This window comes from Callithrix jacchus, chromosome 1 (assembly GCF_049354715.1).
Source record: "Callithrix jacchus isolate 240 chromosome 1, calJac240_pri, whole genome shotgun sequence".
Taxonomy (NCBI): domain Eukaryota; kingdom Metazoa; phylum Chordata; class Mammalia; order Primates; family Cebidae; genus Callithrix; species Callithrix jacchus.
Window position 1 is genome coordinate 122,297,244 of NC_133502.1, and position 23,419 is coordinate 122,320,662.

The following is a 23,419-nucleotide window of genomic DNA, read 5'->3' on the forward strand; positions in this document are numbered from 1 at the left end:
AAAATACCGGTGTCATTTTTATATTCCCACCAGCAAAATATGTAAGTTTCTATTGTTCTACATCCTCTGTGGTGCTTGGTATTGTCAGTCTTTTAAATTATAGTCATTATAGTGGTTTTAAAATGATGTTTCATTGCAGTTTACAATTGCATTTTTATGGTGATTCATGATGCTGAGTACCTTTCATATACTTACTGGCTATTTGTATATCTTCATTTGTACAGTGTCTCTTCTATTTTCTCATGTAAAAATAGAAATATTTGTGTTTTAACTGTTGATTTCTAAGAGTTCTTTATATATCCTGGATACATGTTCTTTGTCATATATATGCATCACAATAATATTTTTTCTGAATCTCTTGCCTGCCTTTTCAGTGTTTCTTTTGATGATCATAAGTTTTAAAATTTTGAAGAAGTCCAACTTAAAAATCTTTTTCACTTTTGGCTGTTTATATACGTGAAATGATTTTTCTGTACTCCAAGGTTGGGAAGATAATCTCTTGTTTCTTCTAGAAGTTTCATAGTTTTAGCTTTCATGTCTAAGTTTGTGATCCCTCTCAAATTAATTTTTGTGTGTGATGTTAGGTAGAGTTTCATTTTCCCCCCTTAATTTATTGTTCCCACATCATTTGTTCAGTACTTTTCTGGCTGAATTGCCTCGGTACCTTTGTGAAAAAACAGTTGGCCATATTTAGAAACCACAGACTTGTCTATCTGTATAGTTTTGCCCTCTCCAGAATGTCATATAAATGGAATCATACAGTATATAGCCTTTTGGGTCTGGTTACTTTCACTTAGCAAAATATATTTGAGATTCAGTCACATTGTTGCATGTATCAGTAGTTCATTCCTTTTTACTGCTGAATAATATCTCATCATATGGCTGTAAAATTTTATCCAAATACTTGCCGATCAGCCTTTGGATTACTTTTATTCTTTTGGCAATTATGAGTAAAGATGCTTTAAACATCTATAAAAAGGTTTTTGTATGGTCACATTTTCATTTCTCTTGGGTAAATACTTAGGAGTTTGATTTCTAGATTATATGGTAAGTGTATATATGGTTATATGGTAAGTGTAACTTAAGCAACTATTAAATTGTTTTTCTTTTTTTTTGAGACGGAGTTTCACTCTTGTTACCCAGGCTGGAGTGCAATGGCGCGATCTCGGCTCACTGCAACCTCTGCCTCCTGGGTTCAGGCAATTCTCCTGCCTCAGCCTCCTGAGTAGCTGGGATTATAGGCATGTGCCACCATGCCCAGCTAATTTTTTGTATTTTTAGTAGAGACGGGGTTTCACCCTGTTGACCAGGATGGTCTCGATCTCTTCACCTTGTGATCCGCCCGCCTCAGCCTCCCAAAGTGCTGGGATTACAGGCGTGAGCCAATTGTTTTTCAAAGTGACTATACCATTTTGCACTCTTGCTAGCAATGTAATAGATTCAGGTTGCTCTGCACCTGTGCCAACGTATGGCTTTATCATTTTTTCTTTCGAATTTTGCCCATTATAATAGGTGTGTAGTGCCATGTTGTTGTGATTTTGATTTACATTTTCCCCACTGCCTAATAAATTAAGCATTTATTTATGTGTTTATTTGCTATTTGTGTACTTTTTTTGGTGAATTATCTGTTCAGGTATTTTGTTCAGTTTTTAATTGGGTTGTGTGTTTTCTTACTGTCAAATTTTGAGGCTTATTTACATATCTCAGGTTTAAGTCACTTGTCAGATATATGATTTGTAAATATTTTCTACTGTTCTTTTAGCAGTACTTTTGCAAAGCAAATGTTTCAAATTTTGATGAGACCCACTTATGAATTTCTTTTCTGGATTGTACTTTTGACATTGCATCTAAGAACTCTTTGCCTAAGATTATAGGCACCAAGATTTTCTCCTATTTTTGCTATATGTTTTATAGTTTTAAGTTTTACATCTAGGTCTATGATCTATCTTGAGTTAGTTTTTGTAAAGGTGTGAGGTATGGATTGAGGTAAGTTTTTTTTCATATTCATATCCATTCCAGTACCATTATTGAAGTAACTGTTTTTTTATTGAATTGCCTTTGCACCTTTATCAAAATCAGTTCACTGTTTGTGGCAGTCTATCTCTAGACTTCCTTGTCTGTCCCGTTTATTTATGTATCTAATTCTTTTTTTTTTTCTTCAATACTATACTGATTTAATCACTCTAACCTTTTACTGAGTCTTAAAATCAGGTAGTGTGAGTCTTTCAACTTATTTTTTCATCAGTGTCCTGAACTCTTTGAAATCTACAGGAAGGCAAGCAATTCACTTTTTTCTCTTTTTGAAACAGACTTTCACCCTGTTGCCCAGACTTGAGTACGGTGGCACAATCACAGCTCATTGCAGCCTTAACCTCGTGGGGTCAAGTGGTCCTCTCACCTTAGCCTGCGAAGTAGCTGGGACTGTGGGCGTGCACTACCATGCCCAACTAATTTTATTAAAATTTTTTTTTTGTAGAGATGAGGTCTCACTCATTTCTATGTTGCCCAGGCTGGTCTCTAACTCCTGGCCTCAAGTGATCCTCCTAACTTGGCCTCCCAAAGTGTGATTACAGGCATGAGCCGCTGTACTCAGCTGCAGTTCACTTTTTGAAGAGAATCAGGCATCACAAATGCTAATGTTTTAGGAGAGGCTCTCGCTGAAGACTTTTCTCTGAAGAATTTGTAACACCTTAGTCTTTGACCCATATGTCTACAAATTGAAATGATCATTTTCATTATTCCTAAAAGTCCATTACTATTATAAATTGGCAGTGATTTGTTTTGGTTTTATATTTGGTAAACTTCTATTATAATACATTTTATAGGACCTGTAAATTTTATTTTAGGAAGTTTTGTAATGATTAATTCTATACCTTTTATCCCCAAAAGTACAATGCAAATAAAAAGTTTCCATTTTATATTATTTAATACATTTTCAAAAATTATGTTGAAAATCTGCAGGGGAAAAAAATCCACAGTTGTTATGTAGGATTATGAGTTTTATAGGATGTTTGGTGTCAGATGCACATAACCATAAGCACATTTCATCTGCTGGGAAACAAATGACTCATTCTTAGAGTCTTGTGTTTAATGTTCGGCCATTGTAAAGAAGTGATTACTAAAAACCAATATATTAAAATTAAAAAATAATATTTGAATTTGATTGCTTTTATCTGAGAAAAATGTACTAGATATTTAAAAAGTAATATTTGTAAGAATCTAATATTACTGACTTTTTAAATGTATAAGCTTTAAAACAATTAGTGTAAATGCTACTAGAAAAATGAAATTTGTAGAGAAGGCAGCCTGGTTTTACTATCACAGCATGTTTTTAGCATTGGGTAAAGTTTGCTAGCCACATGTTGGGCAGTTCTTGAATTTAAATACGTTGGAGCCATCATGTAAATGTATCTCAAGTGTCTATGCCTACGAAAGTATCTGGGCCCAGTGCCACATACTATTCCATTTACTAACTTTGCTTTTGTAATTTTAGTACAAAATCTTGTTCTTGTTTCTTTTCTATTTGAAAAAGATACAGTTATTGGAACGAGAACTTCCTTTTTAGAAGTAAAGTTTTTTTACTGTCAGTTAAGTAAAGGTTACCCTTGATGTAATGTTTATTGTAAACACTTCAGATTTATTTGACGTTTTAGTAAAATCAAGTGAGTTTAGATGGAGAACAAAACTCAAGGAAATTCAGGTTCATTGTGCTATATTGCATTTTACTCTTCTTTTACCATGGTATTGAGAGTGTATTTGGCAAGAAACCCAGTGAATCATAAAAGTGTTATTAAATGTTGAAGCTTTTTTCTTCATAATTGAACTCCAAGAATATTCAGAGATAAAGTAGAGCTTATTGGTATTGTTGGAGGTGATAATTCCTTAATGTATGCATGCTAGCCTGCAATGATTCACAGAGTTAGATACAATCATGTGGTGCACACTGTGTTCTGATGTACTGTGAGTCCATGGGAATGGATACCTCTAATGAAATTTTGGAAGTCTTCTGACCACTTTTCAAATAATTGCTACAGATATTGTTTTTGTTAATTATAATATTAGCAGCTGAATTTGCATAGTGCTTAATATAATTTTCGATGCTTTTGCATATTTTGCATGTGTCTTCTTACATAAGCCCCACCACAGACATACGAGATAGGTTATTTAAGTATCACTTCTATTTTACAAGTGAGAAATCTAAGGTTCAGACAACTGATACTTCTTACTTGTGTAATAAGGAAGTTCTAGGGACAAGATTAGAATAAAGATAACCATATGTAAATGTGTAGCCCATTGCTTGGCATTTAGAAATTACAAAGTGAATGTAATGGACTGTTTTAATACATTGAAATTATCTTCCTTCCTTCCAGTCTTTATCTTCCAGTCTCTTTTGCATTATAATGTAATACTGTTTCTTTTAGAACTATATGCTGTTTTTACTTATAAAGCAATACCTGAAAATAGGTCTAATGACATCTCAGTTTCATATTTATGGAACTCATATTCCCTTTTATTTTTTTGAGATAGTGTCTTACTATGTTGCTCAGGCTAGAGGGCAGTTATGTGCAGAGTTAACTGCAGCTTCAACCTCCCAGGCTTAAGAAATCCCCCGACCTCAGTCTCCCAAGTAGCTGGGACTACAGGGCACACCACCATACTCTGCTAATTTTTGTATTTTTTTTTTTTTTTTTTTAGTAGAGACAGTGTTTGTCCAGGCTGGTCTTGAACTCCTGGGCTCAAGGAATAAGCCTGCCTTGGCCTCCCAAAGTGTTGGGATTACAAGTGTGAGCCACGGTGCCTAACCCACATTTTTTTTTTTTGAAACAGGGTCTCACTCTGTCATCCAGGTAGAGTGCTATGCTGCAGTCTCTGCTCACTGCAGCCTTGACCTCCTGAGCTCAAGTGATCCTCCCACTTCAGCTTCCTGAATAGATGGGACTATACGCATGCACCACCACAGCTGGCTAATTTTTTTAGAGATAGGGTTTTGCCGTGTTTTTCCAAGCCATATGCCTGTCTTGGCCTCTCGAAGTGCTAGGATTACAGGCATGAACTACTGTGCCTGATCTGAACTCATATTTTTAAGTGATTCTTGATTAATTAATGTTTAAACATGTTAATGTATGAAAAGGCTAAATAGTGCAACATTGTCAGCCACCCACAAATGATAGTTCTCTTAATTTGTATTTCTCAGAGTTTCTTTCCTAAGAAACTCGTTTTAATGTACAATATCATAAAATTGCTACTCTAGATAAGAATATCAAGACAATTTTACATAATTTAGTCAATATTAATAAAAAATATGTTAATATACGAAATACATAGTACACTGTGTTTCATGCTATGATACTACCAAAGAGGTATACTATATAGTTTTTTTCTCAAAAAGTATAAAATATACACTTGGGGAGATATATGAAAAAAGTAAATAAGATAAGGTTTATCATAGGCTGTACATAATTAGTTGCCAAAAGAATGCTATAAATTGAGAAGAGATGGTTAAAGTTTGAGCAGGCTTCATAGAAGAGACTGGCACCAACCTGGGCCCTGTTGCCAGGATCTGAAAGCACAGAATGAAGGGAAACATGGGACAGATCAGAATTTCGAGATAATATTGCTGATTTTCCAAACAGTCAGAGGTAGTATCTTTTAACAATCAGCAAACCAAACATTTTTCCTGTATTGACACATTTATTCCTGGTCTAATGATAAGAAGAACTCTTTTCCTTTGAGGGTATGATTTATCCAAAGGGTATTTCATAATCTACAGTGCTTTAGAAACAAAACAATAAACACAGGCACATACTATTTTTGGCATATATTTTTGATGTGTTAAATTTACATAATGAAGATAGTGTTTTTAAATTAAATAAACATTATGGGGCTTGAGAGAGAGAGAGAGACACAGTGTGTGTGTGTGTGTGTGTGTGTGTGTGTGTGCGCGCGTGTGTGTATGAAGACTAGATGATAGAATTGCTAATTATATGATAATTCTATAACTTTTTGAGGAACTGACAAACTGTTTTTTTTTTTTTGGTGGGGGGAGGAAGGCAGGAAGGGTGCGAAGAAGGACGGTAGGGAGGAAGGAAGGGATGAAGGAAGGAAGGAAGGGAGGAAGCGGGGAGGGAGGGAGGGAGGGAGGGAGGGAAGGGAAGGAAGGAAATCAAGCAATGAGAGAGACATTGCTGACCTGGATCTAGAGGTTTACAAGTTGATTTCTTTTTTTTTGAGAGAAGGAAAGAAAAAAAAAATAAGTAAAGGAGAGGAAGAAAGAGGAAGAGAAAGAGGGAGAGTAAATGGAAATATTGCTTTATTTTGAAAAAAATTGGGTATTAATAATGGCCAATCAATGTTTCATTTAAACTTATGGGTAGGTGTGATGTGGTATTGACAAGAATGTATATTTTGTGTATTTGAAGTGGAGAGCTCTATAAATATTTATTAAGTTTACTTGTTCCGGATCTGAGTTCGAGTCCTTGATATCCTTATTAATTTTCTGTCTCATTGAATCTAAGTCTCGTATCTGGGTGTTAGGATCGTTAGCTCTTGTTGTTGCATTGATCCTTTTACCACTATATCTTTGTTGCTTTAAAATCTATTTTATCCGATACGAGAATTGCAACTCCTGCTTTTTATTTATTTATTATTTATTTTTGCTCTCCATTTGGTTGGTAAATCTTTCTCCATCCCTTTGTTTTGAGTCTTTGTGTATCCTTGCATGTGAAACGGGTCTGGATGTAACATGCCATTGGGTTTTGGCTGTGTCTTTTGATTGGGGGATTTAGTCAATTTAAATTTAGGGTTACTGCCATTTGATGTTGACTGGCTGTTTTATCCATTCGTTGGTGTAAATTCTTCTTTATGTTGGTGCTCTTTACTTTTTGGTGTATTTTTAGAAAGGCTAATACTGGTTGTTTCTTTCTGTGTGTAATGCTTTTTTCAGAAGCTCTTGTAAAGCAGGCCTGGTGGTAATAAAATCTCTGAGTTCTTGCTTGTTCATAAAAGATTTTATTTTTCCTTCAGTTGTGAAGCTTAGTTTGGCTGGATATGAAATTCTGGGCTGAAGGTTCTGTTCTTTGAGGATGTTGAATATTGGCCCCCACTCTCTTCTGGCTTGTAGAGTTTCTGCTGAGAGATCTGCTGTAAGTCTGATAGGCTTGCCTTTGTGGGTAACCTGACCTCTCTCTCTGGCTGCCCTTAGTATTTTCTCCTTCGTTTCAACCCTGGTGAATCTAACGATTATGTGCCTTGGGGTTGCTCTTCTTGAGGAATATCTTTGTGGTGTTCTCTGTATTACCTGGGGTTGAATGTTGACCTGCTTTGCTAGTTTAGGAAAATTTTCCTGAATAATATCCTGAAGGGTATTTTCCAGCTTGGATTCATTCTCTTCGTTGCATTCAGGTACACCTATCAAACGTAAATTTGGTCTTTTCACATAGTCCCACATTTCTTGGAGACTTTGCTCATTCCTTTTTATCCTTTTTTCTCTAATCTTTTCTTCACGTTTTATTTTATTGAGTTGGACTTTGACCTCTGATATCCCTTCTTCTGCTTGAACAATTCGAGTGTTTAAACCTATTCATACTTCTCGGAGTTCCTGTATTGTATTCTTCAGTTCCATTATTTCACTCATAGTCCTCTCTAAGTTGTCTATTCTCAATAGGATTTCATCAAACTTTTTTTCAAAGTTCCTAGTTTCTTTACATTGGGCTACAACATGTTCTTTTAACTCACCAAAGTTTGTTATTATCCATTCCTTGAAGAGTGATTCTGTCATCAGGATGCGCTCGTTCTCCATCAAGCCTTGTTCCATTGTCGATGTGGAACTGTGATCATCTTTAGAGGGAGAGGCATTCTGACTTTGAGTATTCTCAGCTTTTTTACGCTGGTTTCTTCCCGTCATTGTAAATTTATCCTCCTGTCGTCTTTGAAATTACCAAGTTTCAGATTAGGTCTCTTGAGTGGATGTCCAGGTTGTTAGTTCCCAGGGCCAGGGCAGCGGCGTTAAAACTGATGGTGCTTTTCTGCCCAGGATTCTCCTGTCTGGCTTCCTTCTTGTGTCCGTAGTAGGCGACTCTGCCTTCCTGGGGCTCCAAACCTCGGTCAGAAGGGGAACCGGTCCCGTTTACTCTGCGCCGAGCGCTGCTGCGCCGAGGTGCCGGCACAGCCGCTAAGCTGGGCTCTGGTGTCCTGCTGGGGACCCGTGTGGGTCCTCCGAACCTGTTTTCTCTGCTCCGAGAGCTGCCGTGCCGAGGTGCAGACGGAACTCTTGCGCCGGCCACGAGAGTCGCGCTGGCCACCCGTGTGTTTCCTCCACTGGGGGATCTTCTGCTCCGTGAGCGATCAGAATTTGTTTGAAAGTGTGGCGTCCTCTAGTCCTCCGCGCCTTTCCTGAGAGCTGCAATCCCGGGTTGTTAGCAATCGGCCAAGAATCTTGGATTGTTCCCTCGACAACCTGTTTTTAAAAATGCCTCCCTATTTTACAATCCCATCAGCAATGTCTGAGAGTACAAGTTTTTCTGCCAAGTGTCCTTATTTTTGAGCAGAGAAACATTTAATAGAGAAAGCAAGTGAATTTATGTGTTATATTTTTAAATATTACCATATCTTAAAAAGGCAAGATATGAAACTTATAAAAATAAGACACTTTAAATGAAGTCTTTTGATGTCTATATGTCATTGAATGTCCAGTTTGCAATTTGCCTTTTTGCCAACACAAAGAGCAAAAACTCAGAGAGCAAGAGTGATACAAAAGAATTTTACCCCCTAGGGAAATGTCTGATTTCTGGCCTAGAGTCTCAAAGTTCACAGAGTGCTGTAATCCAGTAAGGCGTCGCTCAAAGCTCATGCATTTCAGGAAATAAGTCGGTGATTCATTAAGGAAAAAAGCTGTCCTTTCTCCCCATTATGGATGCACTTTGAATTTATTAGAGAGTAAAGGAAAACTGGTGAAATTATTTAGTATTTTTGTTATGCTATCGAATTCTGTGCAAAGGATATGCATTCTATATTTTTATGTTTTTTTCTCCAGGATTGGAATGTTTTTATGGGGGAATTTGAGAATATTATTTTTTGAAATTAAACACACTGAGGAGCAGGTTATTTCAGTACTAGGAATGCTTTTGTCCCATATGAAAGTGATGTTCCTTCTGTTTGTTTTAAAAATATTGGCCTTTAATCTCCTTAGGTGGAAAACATTGGATTTTGTTTTAAAGGCAAATTTGCTTTATAGCTGTTTTCACCCTTACAATCAAACAGACTTTGTTCTTCAAGAATAATTCACAGTAAATAATGCAATACCTCTGAAAGTAGTTCCCTATGGAAAGTCAGAATTAATTTAAACCAGAATTCTGACATGCAGATAAGTTCCAAATTACATTTGGAATTTTAAAAAAATTGTATTTTCCTTTTTTCTAAACATTTATATTAGGTTTAGATTTTTTCATTCATTGGCCATTTATTAAGTGTCTATTATCAGCAAAACATTGTGCTAAGCAAAATCAGGGATGATTTTATAAAGGGTTATTTAATTCCTTCAATATTTATTAAATACCTACAGAGTATAGAGCACTGTGACAGACACTATAGTAAATAATCCCTAACCTCTAGGAACTAGCAATCTTTTATTTGAGGGAGAGTAGATATACACACATGAAATAAATGAATAGCGTAGAAGTTAAATGCCTGAGTGACCCTTAAGTTCACTTAAGTTCAGAGAAGGTCAAGATCAGTGTGAATGAAAATGGTAGTAAAAGGAGTCATAGAATAGACAGAACCTGAAGTGGGCTCTGAAGATTGTTAGTATTCGAATAGTGTTAGGGGAGATGGAAGGCAAAGGACCTGGGGGTTCTACAGAACATGTCAAATTGTGAAAAGTAGTGGTGAGGCTAATGCCTGTGTACTAAAGGAGCAGATCAGCCTCTCCTTGATCATCAGGTTGAGGATAGTGGGAGATGTTGAATTCTTTACTGGGGAAGACATGTGGGGATGTTGGTACCTGAGGTGAGAACCTTGGTTCAGTAAAGACAAAAAAGTTAGGTAATAGAATTAGGTAAACCTAGCTGAAGGAGTTTGGGCAAATTGTGTAACTTCTCGAAACCTCAATTTTAATATCAGTAAAACTGTGCCAACCTCATAGTTCAATATAAGGATTAAAAAGAATATATGTAAAGCATTTAGAACAATGCCTGGGATATGAATAAGCACTATAATGTTCAAACTATTCCCATTAAAATAGAGAAATAATAGACCTCACAATATCCAATGAGATTTGGGTTCTAGCAGGAGTGAATTGGAAACTTTGAGACCAAATGGTGTTTTTTTGGTGGTGCTTATTTTGGTGAGATGGAGTCTCGCTCTGTCACCCAGACTGGAGTGCAGTGGCATGATCTTGGCTCATTGCAACCTCCACCACCTGGATTCAAGCAATTCTCCTGCATCAGTCTCCCAAGTAGCTGGGACTACAGGTGCGTGCCACCACGCCTGGCTAATTTTTTGTATTTTTAGTACAGATGGGGTTTCACCATGTTAGCCAGATGGTCTCTATCACCTGACCTCGTTATCTCTCCACCTTGGCCTCCCAGAGTGCTGGGATTAAAGGCATGAGCCACGGTGCCTTGCCCTCCAATGTGTATTTTTTATATGTTAATTGATCTTTTCTTTTTATGCATCTGGATTTTTATTTATTTATTTTTATTACATTTTAGGTTTTGGGGTACATGTGAAGAACATGCAAGATAGTTGCATAGGTACACACGTGGCAGTGTGATTTGCTGCCTTCCTCCCCTTCACCTATATCTGGCATTTCTCCCCATGCTATCTCTACCCAACTCCCTACCCCCCACTGTCCCTCCCCTATTCTCCCCCCACAGACCCCAGTGTGTAGTGCTCCCTTCCCTGTGTCCATGTGTTCTCATTGTTCAACACCCACCTATGAGTGAGAACATGTGGTATTTCATTTTCTGTTCTTGTGTCAGTTTGCTGAGAATGATGGTCTCCAGGTTCATCCATGTCCCTACAAAGGACACGAATTCATTGTTTTTGATGGCTGCATAATATTCCATGGTGTATATGTGCCACATTTTCCCTGTCCAGTCTATCATCAGTGGGCATTTGGGTTGATTCCAGGTCTTTGCTATTGTAAACAGTGCTGCCATGAACATTCATGTGCATATATCCTTATAGTAGAATGATTTATAATCCTCTGGATATATGCCCAGTAATAGGATTGCTGGGTCAAATGGAATTTCTATTTCTAGGTCCTTGAGGAATCGCCATACTGTCTTCCACAATGGTTGAACTAATTTACACTCCCACCAGCAGTGTAAAAGTGTTCCTTTTTCTCCACATCCTCTCCAGCATCTGCTGTCTCCAGATGTTTTAATGATCACCATTCTTACTGGTGTAAGATGGTATCTCAATGTAGTTTTGATTTGCATTTCTCTAATGACCAGTGATGATGAGCATCTTTTCATATGTTTGTTGCCTTTTGTAAAGTGTCTGTTCATATCCTTTGCCCACTTTTGAATGGGCTTCTTTGTTTTTTTCTTGTAAATCTGTTTGAGTTCTTTGTAAATTCTGGATATCAGCCCTTTGTCAGATGGGTAAACTGCAAAGATTTTTTCCCATTCTGTTGGTTCCCAATTCACTCTAGTGACTGTTTCTTTTGCCGTGCAGAAGCTGTGGAGTTTCCTTAGGTCCCATTTGTCTATTTTGGTTTTTGTTGCCAATGCTTTTGGTGTTTTGGTCATGAAGTCCTTGCCTACTCCTATGTCCTGAATGGTTTTGTTAGATTTTCTTCTAGGGTTTTAATGGTGCCAGGTCTTACATTTAAGTCTTTAATCCATCTGGAGTTAATTTTAGTGTAAGATGCCAGGAAGGGGTCCAGTTTCTGCTTTCTGCACATAGCTAGCCAGTTTTCCCAACACCATTTATTAAAAAGGGAATCCTTTTCCCATTGCTTGTTTTTGTCTGGTTTGTCAAAGATCAGATGGTTGTATATGTGTGGCGTTGCCTCCAAGGCCTCTGTTCTGTTCCATTGGTCTATGTCTCTGTTTTGGTACCAGTACTATACTGTTTTGATTACTGTAGCCTTGTAGTATAGTTTGAAGTGATGCCTCCTGCTGCGTTCTTTTTGCTTAAATTTGACTTGGCTATGCGGGCTCTCTTATGGTTCCATATAAGGTTTAAGGTGTTTTTTTCCAGTTCTGTGAAGATGGTCATTGGTAGCTTGATGGGGATAACGTTGAATCTATAAATTACTTTGGGCAGTATGGCCATTTTCACGATATTGATTCCTCCTAACCATGAACATGGAATGTTTCTCCATCTGTTTGTGTCCTCTTATTTCGTTGAGCAGTGGTTTGTAGTCCTCCTTGAAGAGGTCCTTTACATTCCTTGTTAGCTGTATTCCTAGGTATTCTATTCTCTTTGTAGCAATTGTCCATGGTAGCTCATTCTTGATTTGGCTCTCTTTAAGTCTGTTATTGGTGTATAGGAATGCTTGTGATTTTTGCACATTGATTTTGTATCCCAAGACTTTGCTGAAGTTGCTTATCAGTTTCAGGAGTTTTTGGGTTGAGACAATGGGGTCTTCTAAATATATGATCATGTCATCTGCAAATAGAGACAATTTGGCTTCCTCCTTTCCTATTTGAATACCCTTTATTTCTTTTTCTTGCCTGATTGCTCTGGCTAGAACTTCCAGTACTATATTGAATAGGAGTGGTGAGAGAGGGCATCCTTGTCTAGTGCCAGATTTCAAAGGGAATGCTTCCAGTTTTTGCCCATTCAGTATGATATTGGCTGTTGGTTTGTCATGAATAGCTTTTATTACTTTGAGATATGTTCCATCAATACCTAGTTTGTTGTGGGTTTTTATCATAAAGGGCTGTTGAATTTTGTCAAAGGTCTTCTCTGCATCAGTTGAGATAATCATGTGGTTTTTTTCTTTGGTTCTGTTTATGTGGTGAATTACGTTTATAGACTTGCGTATGTTGAACCAGCCTTGCATTCCTGGGATGAATCCTACTTGATTGTGGTGGATAAGCTTTTTGATGTGCTGTTGCAATCGGCTTGACAGTATTTTATTGAAGATTTTTGCGTCTATGTTCATCATGGATATTGGCCTGAAGTTTTCTTTTCTTGTTGAGTCTCTGTCGGGTTTTGGTATCAGGATGATGTTGGTCTCATAAAATGATTTGGGAAGGATTCCCTTTTTTTGGATTATTTGGAATAGTTTCAGAGGGAATGGTAACAGTTCCTCTTTGTGTGTCTGGTAGAATTTGGCTGTGAACCCATTTGGACCTGGGCTTTCTTTGGGTGGAAAGCTCTTAATTGCTGCCTCAACTTCAGATCTTGTTATTGGTCTGTTCAGGGTTTCGGCTTGTTCCTGGTGTAGGCTTGGGAGCAGGCAAGTGTCCAGGAATGTATCCATTTCTTCCAGGTTTACTAGTTTATGTGCGTAGAGTTGTTTGTAATAATCTCTGATGATGGTTTGAATTTCTGTGGAATCTGTGGTGATATCCCCTTCATCATTTTTTATTACATCTATTTGGTTATTCTCTCTTGTCTTTTTTTATTAATCTGGCTAGTGGTCTGTGTATTTTGTTGATCTTTTCTAAAAACCAGCTCCTGGATTTATTGATTTTCTGAAGGGTTTTCGTGTCTCTGTCTCCTTCAGTTCTGCTCTGATCTTATTTATTTCTTGTCTTCTGCTAGGTTTTGAGTTTTTTTGATCTTGCTCCTCTAGCTCTTTCAATTTTGACAATAGGGTGTCAATTTTGGATCTCTCCACTCTTCTCATGTGGGCACTTATTGCTATATATTTTCCTCCAGAAACTGCTTTAAATGTGTCCCAGAGATTCTGGTATGTTGTGTCTTCGTTCTCGTTGGCTTCGAAGAACATCTTTATTTCTGCCTTCATTTCGTTGTTTATCCAGTCAACATTCAAGAGCCAGTTCAGTTTCTATGAAGCTGTGTGGTTCTGAGTTGGTTTCTGAGTTCTGAGTTCTAACTTGATTGCACTGTGGTCTGAGAGACGTTATGATTTCAGTTGTTTTGCATTTGCTGAGGAGTGCTTTCCTTCCAATTATGTGGTCAATTTTAGAGTAGGTGTGATGTGGTGCTGAGAAGAATGTATATTCTGTGGATTTGGGGTGGAGAGTTCTGCAAATGTCTATAAGGTTTGCTTGTTCCAGGTCTGAGTTCAAGTCCTGGATATTCTTGTTAATTTTCTGTCTGGTTGATCTGTCTAATATTGACAATGGGGTGTTAATGTCTCGACTATTATTAGTGACTTACAAAGTTCTTAAGAGACTCCCACTATGGGAGTCTAAGTCTCTTTGTAAGTCATTAAGAACTTGCCTTATGTATCTGGGTGCTCCTGTATTGGGTGCGTATATATTTAGGATTGTTAGCTCTTCTTGTTGCATCGATCCTTTTACCATTATGTAATGTCCTTCTTTGTCTCTTTTGATTTTTGTTCCTTTAAAATCTCTTTTATCAGAGACAAGAATTTCAACTTCCTCTTTTTTTTGCTCTCCATTTGCTTGGTAAATCTTCCTCCATCCCTTTATTTTGAGCCTTTGTGTATCCTTACATGTGAGATGGGTTTCCTGGATACAGTAACACCGATGGGTTTTGGCTTTTTATCCAATTTGCTAGTCTGTGTGTTTTGATTGGGACATTTAGTCCATTTAAATTTAGGGTTAATATTGTTATATGTGATTTCATACTGCCATTTTGATGCTAGCTGGCTGTTTTGCCCATTAGTTGATGCAGATTCTTCATTTTGTTTATGCTCTTTACCATTTGGTATGTTTTTGGAGTGGCTGGTACTGGTTGTTCGTTTCTATGTGTAGTGCCTCTTTCAGGAGCTCTTGTAAAGAAGGCCTGGTGGTGACAAAATCTCTGAGTACTTGCTTGTTCTCAATGGATTTTATTTTTCCTTCACTTCTGAAGCTTAGTTTGGCTGGATATGAAATTCTGCGTTGAAAGTTCTTTTCTTTAAGGATGTTGAATATCAGCCCCCACTTTACTGGCTTGTAGGGTTTCTGCCGAGAGATCTGCTGTGAGTCTGATGGGCTTCCCTTTGTGGGTAACTCGACCTTTCTCTCTGGCTGCCCTTAGCATTTTCTCCTTCATTTCAACCCTGGTGAATCTGACGATTATGTGCCTTGGGGTTGCTCTTCTTGAGGAATATCTTTGTGGTGTTCTCTGTATTTCCTGGACTTGAATATTGGCCTGCCTTGCTAGGTTGGGGAAGTTTTCCTGGATAATATCCTGAAGAGTATTTTTTCAGCTTGGATTCATTCTCTTTGTCACATTCAGGTACACCTATCCAACGTAGATTAGGTCTTTTCACATAGTCCCATATATCTTGGAAACTTTGTTCATTTCTTTTTATGCTTTTTTCTCTAATCTTGCCTTCTCGTTTTATTTCATTGAATTGATCCTCGACCTCGGTTATTCTTTCTTCTGCTTTGTCAGTTTGGCTGTTGAAACTTGTGTATGCTTCATGAAGTTCTCATGTTGTATTTTTTAGCTCTATAAATTCATTTATATTCCTCTCTAAGTTGTCCGTTCTCGTCAGCATTTTGTCAAATCTTTTTTCAAGGTTCTTGGTTTCTTTGCATTGGGTTAGAACATGTTCTTTTAACTCACAGAAGTTTCTCATTACTCACCTTCTGAAGCCTGATTCTGTCATTTCTTCACACTCATTCTCCATCCGGCCTTGTTTTCTTTCTGGTGAGGAGTTGTGTTCCCTTGTAGCAGGAGAGTTGTTCTGGTTTCGGGTGTTTTCCTCCTTTTTGCACTGGTTTCTTCCCATCTTTGTGGGTTTACTCACCTGTCGTCTTTGTAGTTGCTGATTTTCAGATTGGGTGTCTGAGTGGCCATCCAGTTGATGATGAAGTTATTTCTGTTTCTTATTTTTTTCTTCTAACAGTCTGGCCCCTCTGTTGTAAGACTGCTGAGGTCCACTCCAGGCTCTGCTTGCCTGGGGATCACCTGTAGCAGCTGCAGAACAGTAAGGGTTACTACTAGTTTTTTCTGCTATCTTTGTTCCAGAATGATGCCTGCCAAATGTCAGTCTGATCAGTCCTTTGTGAGGTGACTGTTTGGATATACAGGGGTCAGGGAGCTGCTTAAGGAGGCAGTCTGTCTTTTATAGGAGCTCAAGTGCTGAGCGGTGAGCTCCGTTGTTCCGAGCTGCTGGGCAGGTACGTTTAAGTCTGCTGAAGCAGAACTCATAAACCTTTTTTCTTTTCCCCAGGTGCTCTGTCCCGGGGAGTTAGGGCTTTATTTATGAGTTTTTGTTGTGCTGCTGCCTTTTTTTTCAGGGCTGCACTGCCCAGCAAGGAGTCAGCCTAGTCACTGTATGCCTGCAGAGGCTTTGCTGAGCTGCTGTGGGCTCCGCCCTACTGCCGTGTGAACTTCCCTGCAGTCCTGTTAAATGGGTGTGGTTAGAACTGCCTCAGCAATGATGGCCCACTTCTGTAATGGCAGACTCTCTCTGTAGTGGCGGGGTGCCTCGGCAATGATGGGCTGCCTCAGCAATGGCGGACTACCTCTGTAGGGGTGGTGTGCCTCGGTAATGGCGGATGCCCCTTTCCCACAGAGCTGGACCATCCTGGGTTCATCTGTGCTTGCTGTGAAACTCTCAACCCAGGGCGTTTCTGACAGCTGTTTTTTTTTGGGGGGTTGTGTGACTCACCGAGCCTGATCACCTGGCTCTCTGCCTCAGAGGCTTTTTTTTTAAAGTTGAATGGTTGACTCTCTCCCAGGTGTTCCAGTCATTTGTTGAAAAGGCGCTAGGATCTGTGTGATTTCCTGTGCTGTGACCCACTGCGCTGGCTGAAACAACGGTGCTGCCCAGGGATCTCCTGGTCTGGCTCCCTATTTCTGTCCCCCGTTTAATCAGATGAATGGGTGACTGTGCATTCCTGGAGCTCCATTTGCCAGCTTAAAAGGGCAACCAGACCAGTGTATTTTGTATGGAGAACCGCTGCACTAGGGTGCCGGCAAAATAGCCACGTTGGCGATCCGTGGGGCTCCTCCACCTGGGAATCTCCTGGTCTGTGAGCAATAAAGATCCATCTGGAAATGTGGCGTCCACTCACCCCCTGCACTTTCACTGGGAGCTGCAATCCTGAGCTGCTCCTAAACCGCCATCTTCCAAACTTTTCCCTGCACCTGGATTTTTAGTTTTAGCAATCCTATCTTTATACCAAGATTAAGTAATTTACCTGTATTTTCTTCTAATATTTCTTTGGTTTCACCTTTTTACATATAGATTTATGATCTATTTGGAATTTACTTTTGTATAAGATGTCAGGTGTAGATCAACTTTTTAATTTTTTTCAAAAAGACCATCCAGTTATTTCACCACCATTTAGTCTGTCTTTTTCACACTGCTTTGAATTGCTACCTTTATCATTGAAGTTTTTTTGTGTGCTTAGATCTGTTTCTAGATGTTCAGTTTTGTTCCATTGATCTGTTTGCTTTTTGATGTACAAATAACATGATTTTTAAATTAGAATTTTTAGAGGTTTTTTTTTTTTTTTTTTTGAGATAGTCCTGCTCTGCTGCCCAGGCTAGAGGGCAGTGGCACATTCTTGGCTCGATTCAACCTCCATTTTTTGGGTTCCAGCAATTCTCCTGCCTCAGCCGCCTAAGTAGCTGGGATTATAGGCATCTACCATCTCCATGCCCAGCTAATTGTTTTTTTGTATTTTAGTAGAGATGGAGTTTCACTACATTGGCCAGGCTGGTCTCAAACTCCTCATCTCAGGTGATCCACCTGCCTTGGCCTCCAAAAGTGGTGGGATTACAGTCATGAGCCACCATGTCTGGCCTTAATTAGAGGTTTTGTTGGTGTTTTAATGTGTGGTGGGGCTACTCCCTTCTCATTCCTCTTTTTCAGGATTAAACTCAACTTGCCTAGTTCCAGAAAACAAACTGGTTTGTTTTTAAGTGGAATTGCACTGTGTTTATCAGTTTACTTAGGAAGAATTGAATCTTTGTGATGAGTTAGGCTGTTGAAGTTTGAAATATTATTTTGTGTCTTTCAAATGTATTTAAAACTTTTTCTTATATGGATTTCTCACATTTCAGACTAAACTGATTCCTACATTATTCTATCTTTTTTATTATGGAATTCTAAATGACGTTTTCTCTTCCATTATCTTATTTTGTGTTTACATGTATATATTAAGGATATTGATATTTTAAGTTGTTGTAAAATACACATGACATAAAATTTACCATTTTGATCCTTTTATTTATTTTTTATTTTATTTTATTTTATTTTTTGGGGGGTGGGGAGGAAGGCAGGAAGGGCGGGAAGGATGGTAGGGAGGAAGGAAGGGATGAAGGAAGGAAGGAAGGGAGGAAGTGGGGAGGGAGGGAGGGAGGGAAGGGAAGGAAGGAAATCAAGCAATGAGAGAGACATTGCCGACCTGGATCCAGAGGTTTACAAGTTGATTTCTTTTTTTTTTTTGAGAGAAGGAAAGAAAAAAAAAAATAAGTAAAGGAGAGGAAGAAAGAGGAAGAGAAAGAGGGAGAGTAAATGGAAATATTGCTTTATTTTGAAAAAAATTGGGTATTAATAATGGCCAATCAATGTTTCATTTAAACTTATGGGTAGGTGTGATGTGGTATTGACAAGAATGTATATTTTGTGTATTTGAAGTGGAGAGCTCTATAAATATTTATTAAGTTTACTTGTTCCGGATCTGAGTTCGAGTCCTTGATATCCTTATTAATTTTCTGTCTCATTGAATCTAAGTCTCGTATCTGGGTGTTAGGATCGTTAGCTCTTGTTGTTGCATTGATCCTTTTACCACTATATCTTTGTTGCTTTAAAATCTATTTTATCCGATACGAGAATTGCAACTCCTGCTTTTTATTTATTTATTATTTATTTTTGCTCTCCATTTGGTTGGTAAATCTTTCTCCATCCCTTTGTTTTGAGTCTTTGTGTATGCTTGCATGTGAAACAGGTCTGGATGTAACATGCCATTGGGTTTTGGCTGTGTCTTTTGATTGGGGGATTTAGTCAATTTAAATTTAGGGTTACTGCCATTTGATGTTGACTGGCTGTTTTATCCATTCGTTGGTGTAAATTCTTCTTTATGTTGGTGCTCTTTACTTTTTGGTGTATTTTTAGAAAGGCTAATACTGGTTGTTTCTTTCTGTGTGTAATGCTTTTTTCAGAAGCTCTTGTAAAGCAGGCCTGGTGGTAATAAAATCTCTGAGTTCTTGCTTGTTCATAAAAGATTTTATTTTTCCTTCAGTTGTGAAGCTTAGTTTGGCTGGATATGAAATTCTGGGCTGAAGGTTCTGTTCTTTGAGGATGTTGAATATTGGCCCCCACTCTCTTCTGGCTTGTAGAGTTTCTGCTGAGAGATCTGCTGTAAGTCTGATAGGCTTGCCTTTGTGGGTAACCTGACCTCTCTCTCTGGCTGCCCTTAGTATTTTCTCCTTCGTTTCAACCCTGGTGAATCTAACGATTATGTGCCTTGGGGTTGCTCTTCTTGAGGAATATCTTTGTGGTGTTCTCTGTATTACCTGGGGTTGAATGTTGACCTGCTTTGCTAGTTTAGGAAAATTTTCCTGAATAATATCCTGAAGGGTATTTTCCAGCTTGGATTCATTCTCTTCGTCGCATTCAGGTACATCTATCAAACGTAAATTTGGTCTTTTCACATAGTCCCACATTTCTTGGAGACTTTGCTCATTCCTTTTTATCCTTTTTTCTCTAATCTTTTCTTCACGTTTTATTTCATTAAGTTGGACTTTGACCTCTGATATCCCTTCTTCTGCTTGAACAATTCGAGTGTTTAAACCTATTCATACTTCTCGGAGTTCCTGTATTGTATTCTTCAGTTCCATTATTTCACTCATACTCCTCTCTAAGTTGTCTATTCTCAATAGGATTTCATCAAACTTTTTTTCAAAGTTCCTAGTTTCTTTACGTTGGGCTACAACATGTTCTTTTAACTCACCAAAGTTTGTTATTATCCATTCCTTGAAGAGTGATTCTGTCATCAGGATGCGCTCGTTCTCCATCAAGCCTTGTTCCATTGTCGATGTGGAACTGTGATCATCTTTAGAGGGAGAGGCGTTCTGACTTTGAGTATTCTCAGCTTTTTTACGCTGGTTTCTTCCCGTCATTGTAAATTTATCCTCCTGTCGTCTTTGAAATTACCAAGTTTCAGATTAGGTCTCTTGAGTGGATGTCCAGGTTGTTAGTTCCCAGGGCCAGGGCAGCGGCGTTAAAACTGATGGTGCTTTTCTGCCCAGGATTCTCCTGTCTGGCTTCCTTCTTGTGTCCGTAGTAGGCGACTCTGCCTTCCTGGGGCTCCAAACCTCGGTCAGAAGGGGAACCGGTCCCGTTTACTCTGCGCCAAGCGCTGCTGCGCCGAGGTGCCATCACAGCTGCTGCGCTGGGCTCTGCTGTCCTGCTGGGGACCCGTGCGGGTCCTCTGAACCTGTTTACTCTGCTCCAAGAGCTGCCGTGCCAAGGTGCCGGCAGAACCGCTGCGCCAGCTTTGAGAGTCGCGCTGGCCACCCGTGTGTTTCCTCCACTGGGGGATCTTCTGCTCCGTGAGTGACCAGAATTTGTCTCCTCTAGTTCTCTGCGCCTTCCCTGAGAGCTGCAATCCCGGGTTGTTAGCTATTGGCCATCTTGGATCGTTCTCCTTGATCCTTTTAAAGTATACAATTGAGTGGCATTGAGTATGTTCATAGTATTGTAGAACCATCACCACTATTTAGCTCCTGAACAGAAACCCATAACCCATTAAGTAGTCACTCTTTGTTTCTTCTTTTCCTCAGCCCCTGGTGACCGAAAATGTGTTTTCTGTGTTTATAAATTTTCCTGGTATGTGTATTTTGTATAAATGGAGTCATACAAATGTGTCCTTGTATGTCTGGTTTCTTTCTCTTAGCATATTTTTTCAAGGTTTATTTATGTTGTACCATATATTAGTACGTCATTACTTTTTATGGTTGAATAATATTCTGTTGTTAATAATAAACAAAATGTTGTGATATACCAGATTTTGTTTAGTCATTCATCCCCTGATAGGCATTTGTGTTTTATCCTACCTTTTGGCTACTGTGAATAATGTGGCTGCAAACAATACAGTGTTAAATACTAGTGGAGATAGTGGATATTCTTCCCTTGCTCTGGAACTTGGTAAGAATGCTTTGGGTTTTTTCCCATTATTAAGCTACTGACTTTAGGCTACAGTATCTCTTCCTCTGCCTGTATCTACATGCACCATTTTTATTGTAATTTTATGTGTAATTTTTGTTGAAAACACTTCTGCCTGAGACACTCAGGTTCACTTTTATTTTCACTTATCTAAGTATTGCTAGTTTGCCTCTTGTATTTTCTAGGTTTTCTATAGTTTTCCTTTCTTTCTCTAATTGAACAAATGAAATTGATTTTGAAGAGAATATGGAATTAACCTTTGTGATTTCCATTTGTTCTCCTCATCCTACTCCCAGCTGCTGCAACCCTACTGCTACCCTGGCCATCTTTATTATGTTTCTGATTCTCATATCCCTTTACTAACAGTAGGGACAGTTCTAGGATTTTTATGGCTTCTCATACTTCTCCAGATAAAGTTAAGTTTCTTAGTGTAGCACATAAGGTACTCGGTCATCTGTTTTCTGTGTACTTTTCAAATTTCCATAATTTCCCTCAGTTCTTCAGGTATTCTGAATTATTTGCATCCTTAGAGCATACTGTGGTGCTTTCTAGCTCTTCCTTTTTACGTGCTAGTCTTCCTGCTTTAATTTAGCCACAAGCCAAGTGTCAGTTTTCTTTTTCCTTAAAGTTTGCCTAGTTTAAGAGGGTTATCACACATCCTTTTGCGAGTAGTCTGCATAGCTGCTGCTTCTCAGAGTTTCTTGCTGCTTTTAGCAATCCTGTGGGACATCACTTGCTTTAGTAGTGGTCTCCGTGTGGAGTTCTGGGACATAGTTCCATTGATAGAATATGGCTGCCACAGTTTGTTTAAGTGCCCTTTTGTACTCCTACCTTTTGGCTATTGTGATTCTGGAATATCTGGAATATCTCTATTATAGCATTATACCATACTAGTTGATTTACTTGTCTGTCTTCCTAGTACATGGAATTTAGTGAGTAATCAATCAACACTTTTTTTTTTTAATGGAGACAGGGTCTTGCACTGTCACCTAAGTTGGTCTCAAATTTCTGGACTAAAGAGATCCTGAAACCGCCACCCTCTTGAGTAGCTAGAACTGTACACATACCACCCTACTTGGCTGATGTTTTTCAATTTTTTTGTAGAGATAGGATCTTACTGTGTTGCCCGGGATGGTTCTGAACTCCTGGCCTCCAGCAATCCTCTCACCTTAGCCTCCAAAACTGCTGGGATTACAGGTGTGAGCCCTCATGCCTGGCTCCAGTAAATGTTTGTTGAATAAGTGAATAGTACAGGAAATTGGAATCTTTCTTTTTCTTTCTTCTTTCCTCCTTCTCCTCCTTTTTGTCTTCCTCCCCCTCCTTCTTTTTCTCTTCTTTTTCCTCCTCCTCTTCTTCCTCCTCTTCCTCTTCTTTCTCCTCTTCCTCTTCTTCCTCCTCTTCCTCTTATTTTTCCTCCTGTTTCTCTTCTTCTTCCTCCTCCTCCTTTTTTTCTTCCTCCTCCCCCTCCTCCATTACCCTGGCTCACTGCTGCCTCAACTTCTTGGACTCAATTGATCCTCTGACTGTAGCTTCCCAAGTAGCTGGAACTATAGGTGTGTGCCACCATTCCTAATTTTTTTACCTTTTTTTTTTTTTTTGTAGAGATGGGGTCTTGCTCTGTTGCCCAGGCTGATCTCAAACTCTTGAGCTCAAGCAATCCTCTCACCTCAGCCTCCCAAAGCACTGGGATTACAGGTGTCAGCCACTGTGCCTGGCCCTTCTTAATTTTACTCTTTCTCTCAAGATTCCTTACTGATTAGGTTCAGACTTCATAGAGAGTCAGTTTATTTTCTAGTGATTAATTATGATTCCTACAGTTAAATTTCTTTTTATTCCAAATTAAGTTTTAGATTGTAAGCACATTGATTAGGCAAAAAGGAACAGAGGGCTACTGAGGCCCAGTACTATCACTACTAGAATTTCCTCTCACCACTGAAGATGTGCTGTGTACAGCTTTCTGTCTTGGGGAGTTAAGACAGAAACTGAAGTAACAAGGTATCCTTGAGAGACAGTGCCTTCTCATGCATTAAATGGTAGACTGTGCTATTTGTTATATCATTGACTGAACCGGTTGCTTATTTTGGTAAAAAGTAAAGTCTTTTTTACATCTAGGAAATCCTCTATTGGCAGTGTCATTTCTGTTTAAAAATAGGAATGAAGAGTTAATGAGGAGGGGAAGAAGAGAAATTACACAGAGAA

At 38.7% G+C, this 23,419-nt stretch overlaps 1 protein-coding gene across 20 annotated transcripts in view; it reads left to right on the plus strand.

Annotated features, from left to right (window-relative positions):
• CCDC171 (coiled-coil domain containing 171) overlaps nucleotides 1–23,419 on the plus strand; it is a 499,054-nt gene that overhangs the window by 220,154 nt on the left and 255,481 nt on the right. The window lies entirely within an intron of this gene.